The 21,002-nt window shown below is 42.1% G+C and overlaps 2 long non-coding RNA genes across 2 annotated transcripts; both read left to right on the top strand.

The window, feature by feature from the left end:
* Nucleotides 1-537: 537 nt before the first annotated feature.
* LOC146577164 (uncharacterized) lies at nucleotides 538-1,038 on the top strand. The gene is made up of 2 exons (XR_014889170.1): nucleotides 538-609; nucleotides 935-1,038. It is a non-coding gene; the product is annotated as an uncharacterized LOC146577164 (long non-coding RNA).
* An 8,479-nt stretch (nucleotides 1,039-9,517) lies between these two features.
* LOC146577163 (uncharacterized) lies at nucleotides 9,518-10,365 on the top strand. Its single transcript, XR_014891629.1, has 4 exons — nucleotides 9,518-9,607; nucleotides 9,699-9,759; nucleotides 9,870-9,983; nucleotides 10,244-10,365. It is a non-coding gene; the product is annotated as an uncharacterized LOC146577163 (long non-coding RNA).
* Nucleotides 10,366-21,002: the final 10,637 nt, after the last annotated feature.

The raw sequence follows: 21,002 nt of genomic DNA, 5'->3' as shown, positions 1-21,002 counted from the left end.
TACAGCTGTGATCAGTGTGGCAGAGCTTTTACTCACAGTAGCGGCTTACAGAGTCATCTAGTTACCCACTCTGGAATTAAGGCATACAGCTGTGATGAGTGTGGGATGGAGTTTACTCTGAAGGCTTCACTAAAACATCATCAGGTCATCCACACTGGAGAGAGACCGTTCAGCTGTGACTTGTGTGGAAAGTCTTTTTCCTTGAAGGATTCCCTAAAAAGACACCAGCTCATCCACAGTGGAGTTAAAGCGTACAGCTGTGATCAGTGTGGCAGAGCTTTTACTCGCAGTAGCAGCTTACAGAGTCATCTAGTTACCCACTCTGGAATTAAGGCATACAGCTGTGACATCTGTGGAAAAACTTTCAGCCAGAGAGGGAGCCGAAATACACACCTACGCATTCACACCAGACATGATGTGTACTGCTGTGAACAGTGTGGCAAAGAGTTTACAACAGACGCACACTTACAACAACACATGTTTACCCACACTGAGGAGAGACCTTATCAATGTGACCTGTTTGAGAAGACTTTTAAATCTCCACATCACCTGAGACGACACCAACAGATCCACACCAGAAAGAGACTCTACAAGTGCAGCTACTGTGAGGTATGTATTTATATTGTTATCTTGTCATTTTAGCCTGACTGTTTGGAACAACTCTGCTCATTAAACTGTGTTAGCATGTTAGCAATTCTACTGCATGGAAAAGCAGCTCTGAGTGATTATTCAGATTTTCCTTTCAGTTATGATTTTAGTATTACTGTAGTATTATGGTGGTAGTATTGTAGTTATTGCAGCCCAGTAAACTGAGTGTGTTAACTGAAACAGTCAAATGTAGTTGGACGTCTGCAGAGATGCTCTTTATTTCAGGCGACGTTCAGGATACAAATGTTGAAGGACTGACTTACACTGTCTTTGTGTCTTTGTTTAGAAGCAGAGCGACACAGATGGATCCAGTTCTCAACCCTGTCATCACTGTGGTGGTGGGAAAGACTTTCATTGTGACCTCTGTGGAAAAACTTTCAGTCAGCAAAAGACCCTAAAAGTACATCAACGTAGACACACTGGAGACAAACTGAAATACTGCAAAGAATGTGGGAGAAGCTTCACCACACCAAGTGAGTTAAAACAACATGAACTGATTCACAGTGGGGTTAAAAAGCACCTCTGTGATCAGTGTGGGTCATCCTTCACCACTGCAGGTCAGCTTAAAACACACAAAGGAGTCCACACAGGAGAGAAACCACACAAGTGCAGACACTGTGAGAGAAGCTTCTCACAGTCTCATAGTCGTAACATTCATGAACGTGCACACATGGAAGGAAACTACAGCTGTGACCAGTGTGACAAGAGCTTCAGGAATCTCAGTTCATACTCTGCACACAAACGATCCCACGTTACTAATAAACTGTTTCACTGTTACCAATGTGCCCAAACATTCACCTCATTGTCTGCTCTGTGCAAACATCAGCGCGATCACTCAGGGCTGAAATCACTCCCATCACTGGATCACAGTGAATCTGAAGACACAGAAAGATCCTCTGGTTTCTGTGTCAGACTCAAAAAGCTTGAGATCAGGCTCCACAGAGTTCAGATAGAATCATTTAAACTTGTGTTGAACTGAACTGGTTGCTGGGCTGAACTTCTACATAATACAGATCTACATGGGATCTTCTTTTCTGTTGTTTTACTGAGTCAGTTTTGTCCTTTTTTCTCTGTCCTGGTTTTGCTCGTCTGTAAATGATTGAAACTCAGTCAAATAGTTCATTGTTCTCCAGCAAAACGTTTTGGAAACTCATGTTTAACCTTTAAAACTCTGACATGTTTTAGCACACAAGGCTTCATCGGGGAGTTCACTCATGATTGGACCATGAGAACAAAGGTTTTTAGTTCTTTCAAAGAGAGTCTTGGAGATGTTTGATGTTTCTGTTTTTCTGAAACCACCTGAAAGAAAAACTATTTTTCTTGCTTTATGTAGTGTGGAAGTTTTTAATGTTTCTTCATCTGTGATGTTCTTGAATGTGTTCACGTGAAGATGGTACAAATAAACTGTCCTTTCATCTTTAGCTCCTAATTTATTCATTATTTATGGATGTAGCACAGCAGCCGTCTCTTGATTAACACATGGAGGGCTCGGAATCTGATGGTGTCGTCTCCCTAATTTGCCCACTCAGTAAATCTCACTCATGGCCAAGAAATTGAAATAAACCTTGTTTCCCTGCTGGATAGTGATCCACTGTAACTCTGCTCCTCCTTCCTGTTTAGGATTTCTGTGGCTGAAGTAAAATTCCCTCCATCCATCACTTATCCCAGCTAACCCAAAGTGAAATAAAGTTTTGCTCATCTTAAAAAAGCATTACAATAATGGGCATTACCAATGCAAACTAAATGATACAGAAGATGAAAGAAGAGACTTTGATCAGTTAATAAAGCTCATGATCTGGATTCATTGTGGCTGCTACACAGATACTTCTGGGTCACTTCTCTCAGTTAGGAACCTTCCTCACCAAACTGACTGTTGGACCACACCCCTGGTTTCATGAGAAATTGTTTCAGCCATGATTTCTCTTCCTGTATTTCAGAGTAAAGACTGAAGTGACAAATGGAAGCATGTTTAAAAAACACAATGTGAGAGAGACGTTGAGGTCCTTAGAAGTTACCCTGGGTTTTTCTGTCACCCTGCTAGATGTTACACACCTTGTTATTGGACTGATTTCTACTGCTGGACTACTCCTGCGGAGAGTAACAATACTCTTACTAATTAGCTCCCTTTCACACCTTTGGGGATATTTATTTTTGTGTTTGCAGCGCTGTGAGCCAGAACAGCGAGAGAAAAATCTGCAACAGCGACGAGCCGAATGCTTACGTGAATCGCAGCAGCTGCACATGTGCTACGCTGAATTAGAGGATATCTTTGCTCTGGATTTCTATTTCTACTTTTTCATTTCTATATGATTCTTCTTGCATCTAAACAAAGATGATTCAATTTGCTAAATGTTGATGGCTCTTCGTGCTCAGGTGTAAATGAGACGTAATATTTGCTCTTGGTTTGGTTCTCCTGTACAGAACCTTGCAGTACAACAGAAACCTAAAAACATTCTTTGTAGTTGTTATTCTTAGTTGTTCTGCTGCCTAAATACCACAGGGTCTGATTATGAAGTTATTGAGCTGCACATACTTTACGACCTGCTTAAGTTCGAGGTCACAGCGTCTGTAGAGCAGCTGGAACATAATGAAGTCTACAAGGTTAAAGTTTTCTGTTGGGTCTTTGTTTCCACAAGCCCCGCTAATTCTAGAGACTTATTCATCATGAAGAAAACAAGACAGTCGATCGATCGATTACTTGCGCAAGGGAGGCCTCTCATCTGTGTCTAGCACGACAATGACCCCGATGATGGCCTCCTCTCGCTGCCTTTTATTGACAAACATCAAACAATAGTTTACAAGACACCTCCCCTTGCAACCCCCTTTGGTTACAAAGACAAGTCACTGTATGTAAATGTATACCGTATTTTCACGACCATAAGGCGCACTTAAAAGTCTTAGATTTTCTTCAAAAAGTACGGCGCGCCCTATAGCGCAGTGCGCCCTGTGTGTTGTAATGAGGACGTAGTAGAGAACACCATGAGAACGCTAAAGAGTGAAGTGTGTGCGTTGACTTTATCGCACATACCTGTATAAAAGAACAGGTATCTGCGTTATGCAGGACATCGTTGTTTTAACAACCCTGAAAATGGCAAAGAGACACGCTTACGAAGCACAGTTTAAACTGAAGGCCATCAGCTACGCGGAGGAACATGGAAATCGAGCAGCAGCGAGAGAATTTAAGATTAACGAATCGATGGTTTGCAAATGGAGGAAGCTAGAAAACAAGCTCCGGCAGGTCAAGAAAACGCAGCTGAGTTTCCGCGGACATAAGGCGAGGTGGCCCGAGTTGGAGGAAAGACTCGAGCGGTGGATCATCGAGCAAAGAACGAGCGGGAGAAGCGTTTCGACGGTCACCATTCGGCTAAAAGCAGTTTCACTAGCTGAAGAGATGAACATTGAACATTTCCAAGGAGGCCCGTCTTGGTGCTTTCGTTTTATGAAACGGTGCCATTTTTCCATCCGGACCAGGACTACGGTAGCGCAGCAACTTCCAGCGGATTATAAGGAAAAGCTGGCCATCTTCCGCTCCTACTGCAGCAAACACATCGCCGACAAACACATCCAGCCCAGCCACATCACAAACATGGACGAGGTCCCGCTCACTTTTGACATCCCGGTGAGTCACACTGTGGAGAAGAAGGGGACCAGCACGGTAGCGATACGCACAACGGGGTATGAAAAGTCTTCTTTTACTGTTGTGCTTTGCTGCCATGCTAATGGACAGAAACTGCCGCCTATGGTGATTTTTAAGCGAAAGACTTTGCCTAAAGAGAAGTTTCCAGCAGGAATCATCATTAAGGCAAATGAAAAGGGCTGGATGGATGAGGAAATGATGAAAGAGTGGCTGAGGGAGGTGTATGTAAGGAGACCAGGTGGTTTTTTCCATGCATCACCATCACTCTTAACACTAGGAGTCCCAGGCTTCTACCTTTCTACCTTTAAAACCCGGAGAGCAGCCAAATGGCTTTTAGCTAAGCTTTAGCTTCAGCCAAGTGGAAGCTAAATTGGCTAGTCATTCATATGTATATTAGGTTGTTACCTGGGAATTCTGGAGGGAGGGGAGTGGGGGTGTGTGATTGAGGGGGTGGGGGAGCTGCTAAAAGCTGTGAACTTGCTTTTGTGCTTCATCTTGATGCATTCTCAATCATCCAGGGAAATAAATCTCCAAAAGTCACCAACTTGGAGTGTTTCAGTTTGCCATCTTAGGGAGAAATCAACACACATGGGTGTATGTCCTTTGTTGCTGAGATTTATTGATGAAAACAGTACAAAAAACCAACCATTTGTACACATATTTACAAATAATAATAAAAAGTGAGTGAGTACATTTCAACATTTTCAGCAATCACTCACAATCCTGGCACTGCCATGGTATCTGTAGTCTGCATTTACCACATGTGTATCTGTTGCAGTGAACACATCGCACAGTGGCCTGATTTTTCTTGCATTTGTGTTTGACTTGACACGTGGCTCTTTTTCCAGGGCTCGGTGTGGAGGGTTGTGTCCAAAGCAACTGTTCTTTTCTTGCCTTCTTCGCAGCTACATGAGAGTGAGCCAACTCTCTTGCAAGCTCCACCAGGAAGTCCACCCGTCTTTCCTTCGTCCCGGTGCATGCTTGATACAGCACATGTGCATTCAGTGCTGCCATGTCAATCATGTTATAAAACACGGCAACTGGCCAGCGCCGTGTTCCTCTGCGGACAGTGTACTCCCGAACCATCTGGTCCATCACATCCACGCCACACTTTGTTTTGTTGTAAAGGGTGACAGTGTTTGGCTTCCTTTTGGTAGTGTTATCAGTCTGAACCACGCTGTGCATGCTGCTAAGAATATAGACTGTCTTCTTCCGTTTGGCCGCATACGCCGTCAGCGTGGCAGCAGAGGTTAACAACCTAACAACCTAATCGTACCCCTGACACTAAAACACCATGTTTAGTCTCCAAAACGCCTTCAAACTCTTGGCGACGCTCATTTTGTCCACAAGTGGAGTCACGTTCCAGTTTCTGTAAACATGGTGCAAACACACACACGACCCTGAGCTGAAAAGATGGATGGATGTGTAAAATCCATATTGCTGCTGTTCACAGCAGGACTTTGTTTAGCTTCTGTTCCAGTATTCCTGAACTGGCTTCTCCAAACCGGCAGCCTGCTGTTACGATCAGCTGTGGGAAATCTACAAACTCATTACAAAATATCAGAACTAAGACTTTTATTTTGACGGGTGGCGTCTCAGCTTCAGCGTGTTGATGGGCACAGCCACGGTTACCACAGCTGGAGTTGGTATACGGCGAGCTGTGAGAGGACAGAGATGGAGAACGCACATTTAACTCTTTAACAGGAGATACGTTACGACTAACAGACGACGACTGAAAGCCTGGAGATCCTCTGACGTGTGCATGGCTGATGTGAAGTATGATTAGTCCTACATGACATCAACAGCAGAGGCAATGAAAGCTTTGTTGTTAACAGGTTGTAGGTAAAGTCAAATGTCTACTTCTACACTTGTGTTGGGTAAAGTTCTTCTCACTGCAGCAGATTTATATCTGTGCTTTCACAGGGCGTGATGTGGAGCTCAGCGCTGAGGTGCAGGTCTCCTTGGAGACGGCATCCTGGCTGAAAATATTATCATGCTTCCAAAACATTTCAGCTTTTATTTTGAAAGAAACAAGACTTGAAAACGAATCCCCTTCTTCCTCTTTGTCTTTGTTCTTCAGAGGAGTGTCACCTGGACAAACTCAGGGCTGTTCTAGAGCCTTTCTTATTATTTGACTCCATAGAAATAAAACTGAATCGAATCAAACAAAAACTCCCAAACAGCTAAAACACTTTGCTTTATTCTCTTTTTTAACAAATACGTTGAAGTCCATCCATAACAACACAGCTGAGATCTCCTTTGTAATCAAGTGTTTCCATCCTTTGTACAGATCTGCATACAAAACAATCATTTACGTCCCACAGAAGTCTAGTTACACGTAACTATACAAGAACTGGTGAATGACAGAAACATGAGACACATGATCACAGGTGATAACAAAAAGAGAAAGAATTCATGTGTTAGTGATGTTTTTCAGCCCTGATGGCTCATGTTGGAGAAACAAGCTGAGGTACGTGGAAAGTTCACACACACAAGTGGGCGTGAGCGCACACACAGAGAGAAACACAACTGAAGCATCTGTTTGCTGTTTCTGCTTTCATCATCTCTGCTGCTGTGTCAGGCTGGGGTCTCTCAGTGACGTGGTTGAGGTGAAGTATGACGAGTATCCCTGATTCAGTCCATCGAGACAAAGGGCAAAGAAAGCTGTTGTTAACAAACTCTATGGTGATGTGGCATTTAGCTCTGACTCTACGCTCTGCTGAATCCTTTGAACCTGCTGATCAGTAAAGCTCTACGTGCTGCAGCAGATTGACCTCATCTGTGTTCACAGGTGTGGACCTCAGCGCTGAGGTGCAGGAGACTTTCATTCAGTTCTCCCTGCAAACAGCATCCAGCCTGGAAATACTGTCATCTTTCCCACAAATGGTGCTCTTATCTCAGAGAAGAAGTCTGATGTAAATAACTGCAATCAACAGTGATGTTCTGCACAGATCACTTTTCCATTTTGCTCTCTAGATGAGTCCCAGCTGCCTGACCTTGTGTCCAGGTGATCGTCTCACTGAGGAGCTTTTGTTCTGAAAATCTCACGTCCATCACCTGTTTCCTTTTTACTATCTCTGCTCTTTCTTTATTCACAATGCTCATAATATCACACAATTATATTCATCACCTGCATGTTTTTATCCAGCTGCTGTTAGAACCAAACAAATAAAAAGGATGAAAAGCCTGAAATCCTTTGATTTATTACATTTGAAACAAATATGAGAGCATCCCTAACAGCACAGCTGAGACCTTTGTTTTAATCAAGCCTTTGTATCGACACACTTGTAAAGATTCATATACAAAACATAATAGAATAAATCAATATAAAATACACATAATCACAAAAATGCAGCCATGTTGTGAGTTTGCATGTAAAACATGCATGTTTCCCTTTGTACAGGCAGATTTACAGCAGACAAAGCAACACGCTGATCGACTTTGACCGCTGCAAAAACAAAATACCCACCAAGTCTGAAGTCGATCAGAGGAACTGTTGACAGACTGACAGACAAACAGATGCTTGATTCATTAGTGCGATTAAATGTTCTTCTTTAGCAGCATCACTTCATGTGTTTGTGTTCCAGGAATAAAGGTCTGTTTAAACTGGACGTCTCCTCAGCATCACTCGTGCTGTCATGGTTTCAAAGTTGTGCAGAAAGAATCTGAGGGATGATACAGAGGTGACCAAAGTTACAAACATCCAGCTGTGCTGCAAATGTTTGCAGAGCTCCAAACTCTTTGGCTTTCTGCAGAGCAAGTATGGAAGAAGCACCTGAGCTAACTTCAGTTTAGACGATATGAGGAAAAATGCTGCTTCCCAAAGTTTCCTACAAGTATCCAGTTTATATTTAGAGAAGCGAAGGCTCTTTATCCTGACAACTACTCCCTGGTGGATCCCTGTCCTGTGACGGCAGCAAAGACTGTGTATCAGTATCATCAAAGCCACTTCAATAACCAGTGTTTAAAGCTCTCTAGCAGATGGACTTCAGTGGCAGCAGCCTCTGTCTGCTGTGTACAGAAGGTTCTCTGATGAAGCACACAGCAGATGCTGCACTACAACAGCAGCAGCAGCTCAGCTTCAGTTTGCTTCGACGCCCTTTTTGACCTGTGAAACAGCAGAAAATGAAACATTTCAACACCCGTTTGTTAGCGTGAGCTGTTCTGCTGTTTTTCATCATTTCACAGGTGAAATAAAATCACATTTACTTCCTGTAGGAGTGATCGTGTCCAGCCTGACTGAGACCATGTGCTCCATCCTGCACAGGTAATAAACCTCTGACATGAAGGGCTGTCAAGTAGTTTTAGACAAATGGGGGTAAAAGAGACGTTAAAAGCTTAAAGAGAAACTACATTTTCTAAGAACTGTCTGACGTTCACCTCTCACACAGTGGATACGATTCTGCCGCTGCAGGAATAATCTTTGTGGTTATGAAACTGTCCATGTGTTTGCAGAAAATGTCACATGTTCAAAGCCATCCCAGCACCTGGGGTTTGTATAAGTGCAGCTGTTGGTGGGGAGATAGTCTCACTCTTCTATATAAAGAGTCAGCAGGCAGCAGATCTTCATCTGTGATCTCCTCCATCATCACGTCTTCACTCTTCAGCAGCTATGGCTTCACTTCGTGCCCTTCTGGGAGTGGTGCTGTGCTCCTCATGGTTTCTGCTTCTGCCTCAGGCGGACTTTGATTTACAGAGTCATCCATAATATTTTTTATTTTTTATTTTACTGCCCATCTATTTTCATACAAATGTCTCCGTCTTATGGAAAAGGGGTGGAGCTTATCCAACGAGGACAGGCAGGGCCCCCCCAGACAGTTTAGCAGTCTATACAGGAGGCTGACCTTTGCAACATGTACTTCTATAATGACTTCACCATTTAGGTTATTTGGTTATGTTTCACCCTGGATTTTGTGTGATAATATTTATTTTGTCCACTGATTTAAAAACAACAAACTATATGAATATAAAACAGAGTGAACAACAAAACATCAGCTTTGGAAACTTTGATGTAAAATTCTGCAGTTGTTTTCTCAGATATAGCATAAATCAAACTAACATACATCAGTGTATTATTAATGTGCACACACACACACACACACACACACACACACACACACACACACGTGTTACAATAAACAGCTCTTATGCTTCTGTATGATTCTCAGTGCTTTCCATTTGCGTGTCCACAGGTTGCTGTAAGTGGTGCTTGACTGCAGTTTGCTCTCATTTCAAGTGGTTTGCTGTCACAAAGCCAACAGGAAGTCCGGCCATGGTTGAGCCAACTGAAGATGGGTTGAAGGTGGCGTCCTCGTTTCCTCTGTGAGTGCGAGAGGACAGACAAAGCAAACACCGTTTGGACAGCATTAAAATATTTACACTGATGATTAATGTTGTGTCTTTGCACCTGTAGCGATACATGTTGGAAAATGGAGACTTTAGCCACCAAGACTGACGTGCCTGGAAACTTCCCTGTGAGTACGCCCACAAAGACAGGAAACAGTTTAGCCACCGCGGTTAATCCTCCATCATCATCATCCAGTATTTTTCACATCTTTTCTTCTGCTGTTTCCCTTGTTGTCAGTCACGGGGTTTGTGACTGAAATGCGTGTGGTCGACGGGAAGCCTGACGAGTACGGCCTGAATCATTCCATCAACACCGGACGGAGTGAAACCTTTGTTGAAAACAGATTATATGGTAACGTTGCATTTAGCTTCAGTAAACTGTGAAGTTACAGCAGCAGATTTACATCACGTGGCTTCACAGGAAGTAGTCTGGACCTCAGCGCTGAGGTTCAAGCAGCTCTGCTTGCAGACGGCATCCTTCCTGAAAATGTTCTTCATCTTCCTAAAACCAGAACTTTTACATTGGTGCTGAAGTTCTATATAAAAACAGCCTGAAATACAAAGTGATGTTGTGCACTGATTACCTCACACTTTCCATGTTTCCTTCTACAGAGGAGTGTCCGCCTGAGTGTTTTGTCTGATCTGTTGTTGATCGTCTCATTGACACTGCATGCAGATCTGACACCAGGGCTGGACTGGGACAAAAAATGGTCCCGGGCATTTTGACTGGAGACCGGCCCCCCAGGTATTAAAGGAAAAACCATGAAGCCTTTGAATGAAAACAAACGCTGTTGTCACAGTGATGGACGCTGTCTTGTTGGTATACATGCATCAGTCTAATAAACTTAAACCTGCACCATCCTCCCTGTCCTGGTATTCTAAACAGGAAGTAGACTGTTGGTCGAGTTAACCTCCTGAACATCTACAACACACGGTGGAAACCTGACATTAAGACAGAGACTAGAGGTGAGACATGATCATTGCTGATTACTGATGACAGATTTAGATATATTTTCATAAACCTTTCATTTGCCACATCAATAAACAGCACGGCAGGGCAAAATATGTTTTCTAACATGGCAACCTTTAAAAAGTGAAAGGAGACAGAAAGACAGGTGAGAAAGAATCAAACGGACTTTTTGATGCATTTTACACACAGTACTGGTGCAGAATCTAGAAAATGTGGGAAACACTGGCATCATATGCAGTACTTACTTCTGAAGAAATTATGATGGGACCCTAAAAAATGACTATGTACAATAATGGATTTCTATACATTTTACATCAGATGGAAACGTTTGTTGTAAGATTCAGATAATTATTTATTAAAAGTGAGACATTTTAAATGAGAACAAGAAAGAAAAGTATGTCTTTGTGCCCCCCTCTCCCTGTTAATGCCCTACCTGCCCCCCTGGCAACACTTTGCTAGACCCGCCCCTGCACAGTTACCAGCTGTCAGCTACACAAAAAGGATCCTGGTGTTATTTGTCTCTCAGAAACAGTTCATAACTTCAACTCATTTTTGTTTTGTCATGTTTTGTTCTTTACATTGTCTTTCTTCTATATAATTGTTAAACATTTAATAAATATGTCTACAAAAAGATTTTAAAAACCAGACATTTCACACAGACACCCAAATGATTTCTGACTGATGAAGGGGGCTGAAGGTGCCCTGCTCTTGCCCAGCTTCTGCTGCTCTCTCCCTGCTCACTGTCAGCAGCTGGCAGCCTCGGTCCTGCCTGAGACTCTTCATCTATCAGTGCCAAAGAATATGGGAAATAGCAACGCACAACATGCACATTACAAAACAAGCACATGAATCAGCATTACATTCATTAGTGAAGTGCTGACGTTCGTTCCTAAACTTTGGGCCTTAATTAACATCACTGTGAACTAATGTTTGCTTTGCTTCTTAACCAGTGAAGCAGCGAGGGGCTTTCTGAGGCTCCTGCTCGTAAATGCCCAAAATGAGTCGAGTATTTCTCTGCAACTACAAACTCTGTTTTCATCAGAGGTGTAAATATTACAGCACTGTGTCAGAGTCACTGAGGCTGGAACACAGAAAAAGGAAGTAGATGTATTTATTTTTAGGCTTTATTGCCTGGAACCACTTTAAAAATACGCTTTGGGTCACAATTAACTGCAGAAAACCAGGAATCCACATATGAACATTATCTGTGCAGAGATTTATGCTTCTGAAGGTAAACAGTGAAAACTTGCAGCACTAAATGCACAGATAGCCAGGCGTTTCACATTTTGGGACCATCTGCCAGTTTTCATTTCTTAGGTATTGAAGAGCAGAAATGATTGAATTTTATTTACATGCTTAAAAATGTTTGCTTTTGAATATTATTTGAAGAATTACCCACACACTCAGGCACTGTGGGCCTGTTTCCCTTTGCACAACCGAGTGTTGGAAACGGGCCTTTTCTCTTTAAACTCTGAGGGGCTGTAACTTTGGCTTCTATTGGCAGATTTGCATGATTGACCCTCTTTTTAAAATAGTTTTAGCCAAGAGAATCAAGCTAACATCACTGTTTTTACGTCAGCTCACGTCACACGAGCTGTTTCAAGAAAAGTCCTCCTGTCACACAGCAATGCCTACATCAATCACACCACTCTGCTTAAATAATAATAATAATGTTTAGTGAAGCAGGTGAAGCAAAGGGCTGCTTTTAATAGGCTGGGAGACCCAGGTGTGCTGCTTTAGCTGCTGAGCCTCTCATGCTAGCCTCCATCTATAAGCTGGGATCACAGGAGCACTGCAGTCCTGACTAGATCAAGGATTGTTATTCATGCAGGTGACAAAAGTTTACATTCACAGAGTCATAGGATTGAGCCTGGTTTTAAAAGCAGCTGTTTAATGCAGCTGCTTAGAGTTCACACACAGTAGAAGAATCAGACTTGAGTCACATTTCAAACACTGGAAAAATACTCAGCAAGTAACAATGAAAACAGCACAGACTCAGTATATCCTGTTCAGTCCTGTGTTTGATATGAATGTGCTGTTCAGAGAGGATCTCATGTCCTCTTTTACAAAGCCTTTGTTTCATGATGTTTGTGTATAAATGAATGTAGGTGTGTTTCTAAGTGTGAAGGAGCCCTGGGAGAAAAGACTGAAGCTTGTGCCAAAGAACAAACAGGAAAGAAAGATCAGCATTAATGAAGACGAGCACAGAAGGAGCCCAAGCACGTGTTGCTTTTTCAGATTTCTCTAAAAGTGTGTGTTCATTTGTTCCATCCTTCACAACAAACAACAGCTGACAGACACACATGCACTCTGTGTCACTTCACAGGGGCTGATGAAAGTGGACACAGTAAAGGGAGAGCTGGACCTGCTCTACACATCCTGCACTCTGTTAACAGACTTTATTCTGCAGCATCAACAGATAAAAATATATGAAAATATAGAAACGTTTAACATTGTGACTGTTCACATTAGTGAAGCTGTTACTTTGCTGCCAGGTGGGAAAAGAAGCCTAAAGCTGAGTCTGATTAAACATCTGCTGCACCAGAGAGTTTCATGGCCCTGCTTTATCCTGTGCTTGCTGACCACCTCGTCCTGAAACCTCTTCATCATCCTCACAGTTGTGTGAAGAAAGAGGGAAGCAGGTGGAAACCATCTGTGCTGCTGTGTTCACTTGTGTGTGTGCGTCTATGGTCATATCTAATGTGTACCTACAGACAAACACAAACACCTGGCATTGCACAAGAGTCTCTATGGAGCAACCTGCAGATGTCAGAGATGTGATTAGAGGGTAAAGTGGACTAGTGAGAGCATCTATGTTGTTGTTGTCTGCTGGGGGACAGCATCAGCTCCAGAGATGCATCAGGATCAGCAAACTAATCTGCAAGGCTGCAAGTGTCACTGAAGGAGTTTGAGTCAGTGAGGGACTCAAACTCACACAGCTGGTCAAGAAGGCTCAGCAGCTGCTTTATTTCCTGAGGAGGCTGAGGAAATTTGGTATGTTGGCCAAGATCCTCAGCAGGTTCTACAGCTGCACTGTGGAGAGCAGCCTGACAGCTGCATCACTGCATGGTACGGCAGCACTACTGCAAACCGCAAACGCCTGCAGAGAGTGATAACAACTGTGGAGAAGATCATCAGGACCCCGCTGCCCTCTCTGCAGAGCAGCTACCATCACAGAGTCCAGAGGAGAGACACACCTCTGCCCTCGAGACGAAGGTTCAGAAGTGTGAAATCTAGAACATCCAGACTCAACAACTCCATCTTCCCCACTGCTATCAGACTCCTGAACAGCTGACCGACCTCAAACTGCAGTTTGCACATCAGGTCACTTTGCACACTAAGTTCATTTTGCACATTAAACTCCATGTACATCCATGTACATCGACATCTGCAGACCACACGTGTCTTCAGTTACTTATTTGTACTTATTTGCAGTTATTTATCTTTTTATTTTATTTTTTTAAGTTATTTCTTATCCTTATTTTATCTTTTTATTTATTCTTATCTTGTTCTTTTAACCATTATCTAACTTGGCATTGTGCACGGTGTGTTTAGATTCAGTTTAAATTCAGGGACATGGAGCCCCTGTTGATCCTCTACCTAATCACACGAGCCAAGGTGTGAGAACGGGTGTGGGTCTCAATCAGCCAAGGTTTTGGGTGAACCCATTGTGAGATCTAGCCCCACCCCATCATGTGATTTCCTGTGATCAAATGTCCCAGGATGTGAGTGGGCGTTAAGACGTCCATGTCCCTCTTCAAGCAACTTAAAGAAGTCCAGACGCTTTTCTTTCCAAGCTCCTTCAACAACATCATTCATAGAACAGCTTCCAGCTTCTTTTGCTCGGCTACAGTTTGGATGGATTTGCATTTAAAGATGCAACAAGACTAAAATGGTTAGGGTCAGGAGGTCAAAGGTCAGAGCTCCTGTGGGTCTGAGGGCAGCCTCACGCTGGAGAAGGATGAAGGAGTCTGACCTGAGCCAGTGTTTGACATGAACACATCAGCACTGCTGTCAGTGAGCCTAACGACAGCCGTTAGTGAAGGAAATCTCCGTCCGTAGATAGAGTTTCCTCCTAAGGCATGGGCACCAATAAGCAGAGTTCATCCTTTAACATATAACAAAATTAAAATATTCTCATGCATGATCAACGGTTAATCACGGTACCGGCCGGAGTACCGGGAGCAGTTTGGAAAAACAAGAAGACGCGGAGACTGTTCTAGGTGTCATTCCAAACTGACTCAAAGTTTATTCTTTTGTGCAACAGTTTTATAGGCAGACAACAAGTTTCAGTTTCAGACCCTGCCCACTGGGTGGGGTGGTGTCCTGACAGTTAAAAATCCTTTGTTCAGCAAGGGCAATAAAAAAAGCGCTCACAAAAACAATAAATCTTTACCGAGATCTCCTACATCCTGAGTTCTAACACAAAAACCAGATGGTCTTCACATAAACATTTTGAGCAAGGTAAAAGAGTGATTTGTTGGTGTTTTCCCTCCTACTCCAGCATCCACTTTCACACCATAAATCTTGAGTTGTCAAGGCAAGAGAAAATAACGGTTAACCTAAAGAGCTTTGTTAAGTTACAGAATCTTCAGTCTAATATTATCATACAGGTCCATTAAACACTAGACATTTAGAATCCTTTAGTGATATAAGTTTGCAAATGGTAGAATACTGCATGTAGTTATTTGCATTAGGAAATGTTTAACCATATATACCTAAAGGCACATAATTAATGATGTGTGATCTTTTAGCAGACTGCACTGAGGAATGCACTCAAGGAATGCACTTTCCCAGTTTTAAGTGCCTTGTTTACATATAGATGAACTGTTGGATTTTCCAGACCAGCAGGCCAAAAAAAAGGTTACAGAGAAAGAAAAAGACAACTAGTAAATGGGCCTTATTGAGTAACAGTTTTCCTGTATAATATCACTACAAAACAATATCCTGTAAATGCTAACCGTAGTGCTAAAATTCACAACAGTTAGCATCATTTCAGTGTTTCAGTCATAAAAACACTTCCTGTCTCTGTGGTGGTTACAGTGACATCATGCAGTTTGTGCTTTGACCTCCAGAGGGCGACAAATCAGCACAGACAGAGAGCTCCATTCAAACTTTGCTGCCATCAGGAATAATTCTTCAAATATAATCATCAGTGTTTGAGCAGTTATGATATCAGGGACAATCTAGACATGTGTGACAATACTGAACATGTCACATGACACACCTCAAACATCATGTGATCCACTCTCAGTCTGCACTTTCATTCATGACTTCAACAGGTTGAAATGAGCTTTGAAGAAACATTCAGTGAAATAAATCTTTCATGGATTCATGTGAGCAGCAGATGAACTTTGTACCAACAACATCTTCAATAACAGAGTCTGAATGAAGCTCAGGTGTTGATGCTGCTCCCTGATTGGACGCTTGGTTTCAGCTCTGCTCTCAGTCTTTACTGCACAGGTGAAGGTAGAAAGTGTGACTGGATCTATAGACTGGAAACAGAGAAACATGCTGAACATTTGAAGCTTTGCAGCAGAAATGTTCATGTTACAAATACAGCAGAGCTGATCTGGGATCAGTGTGTTCACACCTGCAGCTACAACAAGGTTTCATGTCTCCACACGTCAGCATGTGAACTTTACTCTGACTCAGTCTGAGCAGTCAGACGGCATATTTTTAAAGTTAACACATCAGCACACACAGAGCTGAGCCCCTCCCACCTGTGCTGAGTTTCAGGTGGAGTCCCGCCTCCTTCCAGGAAGCAGCTCACCTGTGTGTCCGTGTTTAGTGTCCAGGTGTGGAGTGGAGCTTGTTGTTGGTGTGTGAAGAAACTGTAAGTTTGCTTTGTTTCCTCCTTTAACAGTTTGTCTTTAGGAACTTTACTGTTTGTTCAGCTCGTGTTTGATTTCTTCACACAACAAACTGTGTGTGTTTGTATTTCCGGTCTCTCCATTAAAGTCAGTGTGTAATGTTTTCCAACAAGGCCGAGTGTCTCCGCCATTTTCTGGCCTTGTGTGATCAGAGTCCGGGAATCAGACTAAACACACTGAATGTGGCCTGCGGCCCGTTCTTCGTACCTCGCTAAGTAAGTTAGCTGGATTAGATTGTTGACGATTTCGTGTGATCTTGGATCGTTCGGTTCCCCGAAGCTCATCCGGGACTTGCTGCCATAGCAACAGAGCCGTAAGCCTAAACCTGCTCGGGAGCAGGTTTACTTTATGTAAACAGGATTAGATCGCGGCCACTCAGGTATGTCCGCTTCATTTATACGAAAGCAACAGCGATATTTTTCCACTGTTTCACCATAAATAAATAACATCAATGTAACTAAAGATAATGCAGCACTTGATCCTTTTATTGATGTCACACAGATACATACAGGTCATTTCCTAAAAAAGGGAAATGTACTATTAACATTCTATTACATGTATGTGATTATTACAGATGTAATTCATATTTCAGAGTAGTAATTGTAAATTACTTTGTGTAATCAAGATGGGAGACCACGGCTATAAAAGCGAAGGTGGATTTGGGAAGCCTGTCGCAGCCATGTCCTGTCCGTTTACGCGAGCAGCCCATTGCGGAAGGTGCGAGATTGATAAGGAGAGTCCTCAGAATTCAGCGTATATTGCGGGACAGACAGGATCCTTTAGCTCAGCGCGACAGTGTGCTCATAGAGAGATATCGATATTCCCGTGAGTGTATTATTCACTTAACCAACTTGTTGACGAGGGGGTGCAGGACCACCACCTGTCTTTTTTTGCTCTGCCCTTTTCTTGGTTGCTGTTATGAACAAACTAACAGAGTATTTCAGGGTCTCTTTCCAAGAGACGACAAGCAATATAAGAGATAAATATTACCATTCTGTAGAATATTCTTATATTTCACTTTTACTTGTTCCCATGTTCTAGTGGGTCCTGTTGTGGCACTAATGTGTAAGGGGATATAATATAACATATTATAATATAATATAATGCCATATGATATTGGACAATATAGTGTCATATGATAGATCTACCGCCTACTGGTGTTGGCCAGAGGGGCCGATGGCGCGATATGGCAGCCTGGCTACAACCGTAGCTGCCTCCACCAGTGTGTGAATGTGGGAGTGAATGAATAGTGGTATCGTAAAGCGCTTTGGGTGCCTTGGAAAGCGCTATATAAACCCAATCCATTATTATTATTATTATTAAATTACTTACGAGTTTAATTTGTCAGCAACTTTCTGCCAGCCCTCTCTCCTTGCTTTTGCAGCCTTTGCAGTGTTCCCTTGCGTTTTAATTAAACTCTGAAACTCCTGAAATCCCTCACTCATGAGTTCTTGCTCTGCTGCCGGAAAATACCGACTGCGCCCCTTCGACATTTTCGCCGACCAATCAGCGGGTTGCCGATCAATGTTTCTACTATCGATGCGTAGCCCCTTTTACGACACCCAGTGATGTCACATTACTGCGTCCAGCTGTACTAATCGTCAACGGCAGGTGTGTTCGGGGAACCGGATTAGCGAGCTCACGGTTAGCGCGATGATTTGGTCTTGGATGTGTCAGTTGATCTTGGATGTAGTGAGCGACGTACGAAGAACGGGCCCCAGAGCTCAACCGGAGAGCCGCTGAGCTCCGGATGTTTTTATTTACACGCACAGCAGGAGACAGAGAGCGCACTTTGTAAATGAATACTTTGTATAGATGTGTGTTAGATACAGGTTCAACATGTCGGTCTTAAAAATACTGCGTCACAAACTGTTGGCTCCTCTCCAACAGGAAGAAGTGTTACAAAACACACAAAACTGAAACTCAACTTAGAACTACAGCTAGATCTGAAAAAAGTTAAAGTAGAAATAAAAACACAAACTAAAACTAAATTATTGAGAATGATCAATGAAATGATTTTGGAAAACTGATTAACATTTTACAGGAAATGGCCTGTTAGTGTTGTTAGTTTGGCTAAAAAAAAAGACTGAGTCACTGCTTTCAAAAAGTTCCGTTTTTATCATAAAATCTACATTAATCTACGTCAGTCCAGCCTCTGACCCCGTAAATATATAATAAATAAAAAATCAAATATAAACTGAAACAAGCAAACTCACCGTGGAAACTAACTGAAACTAAACAGAATTAAAAACACAAAGTGAAAAAGAAATGGAAATAAAAACTAATTAAAAATTACAAAACTACAACAACCTTGCTGTCTGTGGATATGTTTTGGGTAGAGGTTTCAGCCACCACAGACGTCTTCCTTCGTTTGTCTGTAAGTCAGTGAGATCATTTAAAGATGGTTACATATCTGCCACAGTGTTAATTTAAAGTTCCCACCCTTTGTGTTCAGAGGCAGCAGGTGGAGGGACAGCAGAGGACTTTGTTCTTTAAAACAAATTTGATTCAGCAGGTCGGCCTCTGTTAAAAATATCACGAACTGTCCGCTCAGACTGTTCACACTGAAACAAAGATGGAGGATAAAACATGTTTTACATTTCTCAGACTGAACAAAAGTTACTGTATTAAGTTTAAAACACTGTTAATAAATCGGAACATTTAAAGATGCTTCAGTCACGGTTTTTATATTAATAGTAAGTCAGATGTTGAGCTTTGGCGTGAAAAAAGTTTTTCTTTTTTCCTGGTGAGGAAAAAAGTTTGAAAGAAATCAGTTTAAAGTTTTATATATACATATTTGATTTGTACGGGACTCATATTTTAATACTAAAGTAAACCTTTTGTCTTCTGTCTGTACAAAATACCAGATATTAAAGTGCAGATGTTACAGATGTTTATATCTATATTTTATTATGAAACAGAACAAATGAACAGTTTAGCACAAACAAACGTTAACATGTAGATATTGTACTAAACTGCAGTGAATATGAACTCAAACTTTGACTTTTAGAAGATTAAACTTTATAGTGACGTGTAGGAGAGGAACAGATGAACACGAACTTTGACATTTGAATACAAACGAGTGATTCTGAGCATTTTTTTTTCTCACCTCTCATCATCTTATAATATATTTGCTTATTCTTCATAAACAGTAAAAAAATCAGATCAGTGGATCTATTTTACCGTTTTAATGGCAGAATGGACAGAAGTTTTATATCTCTGTTTATTTTTGAGGGGATCACTGTATATCAGTACTGTTATAGTTTAATATTATTTCTGTACAACTGCTTGAGCAAAAAAGCTTAAAGTGTGAAACCAGGAGTTTCCATAGTGAGTTAAAAATATTTGCACAGCAGCTCCGAGAACTTTTATCAATATTTCTTTGAATCCTCTAAATTTCATTCATAGGTGTTGGACTGTTCATAGGTCTCAATAAAGTTTGTTTCAAAAGAAAAAGACTGACACAGACACGTCATCCGTCTGTGTTCATGTCACATGAAACTTAGTGGAAAATTCCTTCTTATGCTGCATTCAGGAGCACCAGTAAAACCTCGGTTCTCCAGAGATTAGAAACACTTTGGGTCACGTGAATGGCGGCCATGAAAACGACATTCTTGTATCAGAACCAAGAAATGTTGATTTCTCAGGGAACATTACTGATAATTAAGAATTTAGAGAAAGACACAAACATATTTATTTTAATAAAAGCTGAACCTGCTCAGTGGACAAACAGAAATGTGTTACGGCCCTAGCAGGGCCTCCTCCTGAAGGTGCCTGTGTGGGAGTGTCCTTCAATGGCTTCTGCCTGAGGTGCCAGCTCTCCCTTTTACACAGCTGACTCTCGTCAGTAATCAAAAGTATTTAATCCCAGGGAAAGGTGAGCTCTGGGCCAGAGTGCCATGTGAGTGGTTACAGCTAGTGAGCTGCTCGCTTTCTTTTTGGTTTACATTTTACTTTATTGACCAACGCCTGAGTTTTGTTTGTTTTCTTAAATGGTGATAGCGGCTTGTCCGTCTCTTAGCTGAGCTAGTTTAATAAAACTCTTTAATTTAACCCCTTTGCCTTCTTGTCTCCTTTTTCTGACCCGGACACTTTTTGTTACTTCCCCCTCACCGCCTAGACCCCTCAGGGGAACGTAACAAATGAGACGAGATTAAATCTGACATCACGAAGTTAAACAGTCAGAAACTCTTCTGAAAATCTGCCTCCTCCCCCCCTGTGCTAAGCTTCAGGTGGAGTCCTGCCTCCTTCCAGGACGGCTGTAAGTTTGCTTTGTTTCCTCCTATAACAGTTTGTCTTTAGGAACTTTAGGGGCTTTTTCTCTCCTCATGAACATGTGAGACAGAGGACAGAGCTGCTTGTGTTCTGCTTTTTTGGGTTTCCCTCAATAAGCGGCTCCCTTTATGTTCTCAGTTCTTCTGTATCTAATGTCAGCATGTGAGTCATCTTCAAACACAAGCTGAGCATGTTTTCATGGTAGCATCGGTAGGATTCATGGAAAAAGCACTGATTCAGGTCACTAACCAGG

The sequence above is a fragment of the Mchenga conophoros genome, linkage group LG3, assembly GCF_057382185.1.
Source record: "Mchenga conophoros isolate Kocher_MC1m ecotype Shallow Benthic linkage group LG3, M_conophoros_male_GT1.1, whole genome shotgun sequence".
NCBI classification, from domain to species: domain Eukaryota; kingdom Metazoa; phylum Chordata; class Actinopteri; order Cichliformes; family Cichlidae; genus Mchenga; species Mchenga conophoros.
The sequence above is the reverse complement of the archived record's forward strand: the minus strand, read 5'-3'. Positions and strand labels throughout refer to the sequence as shown.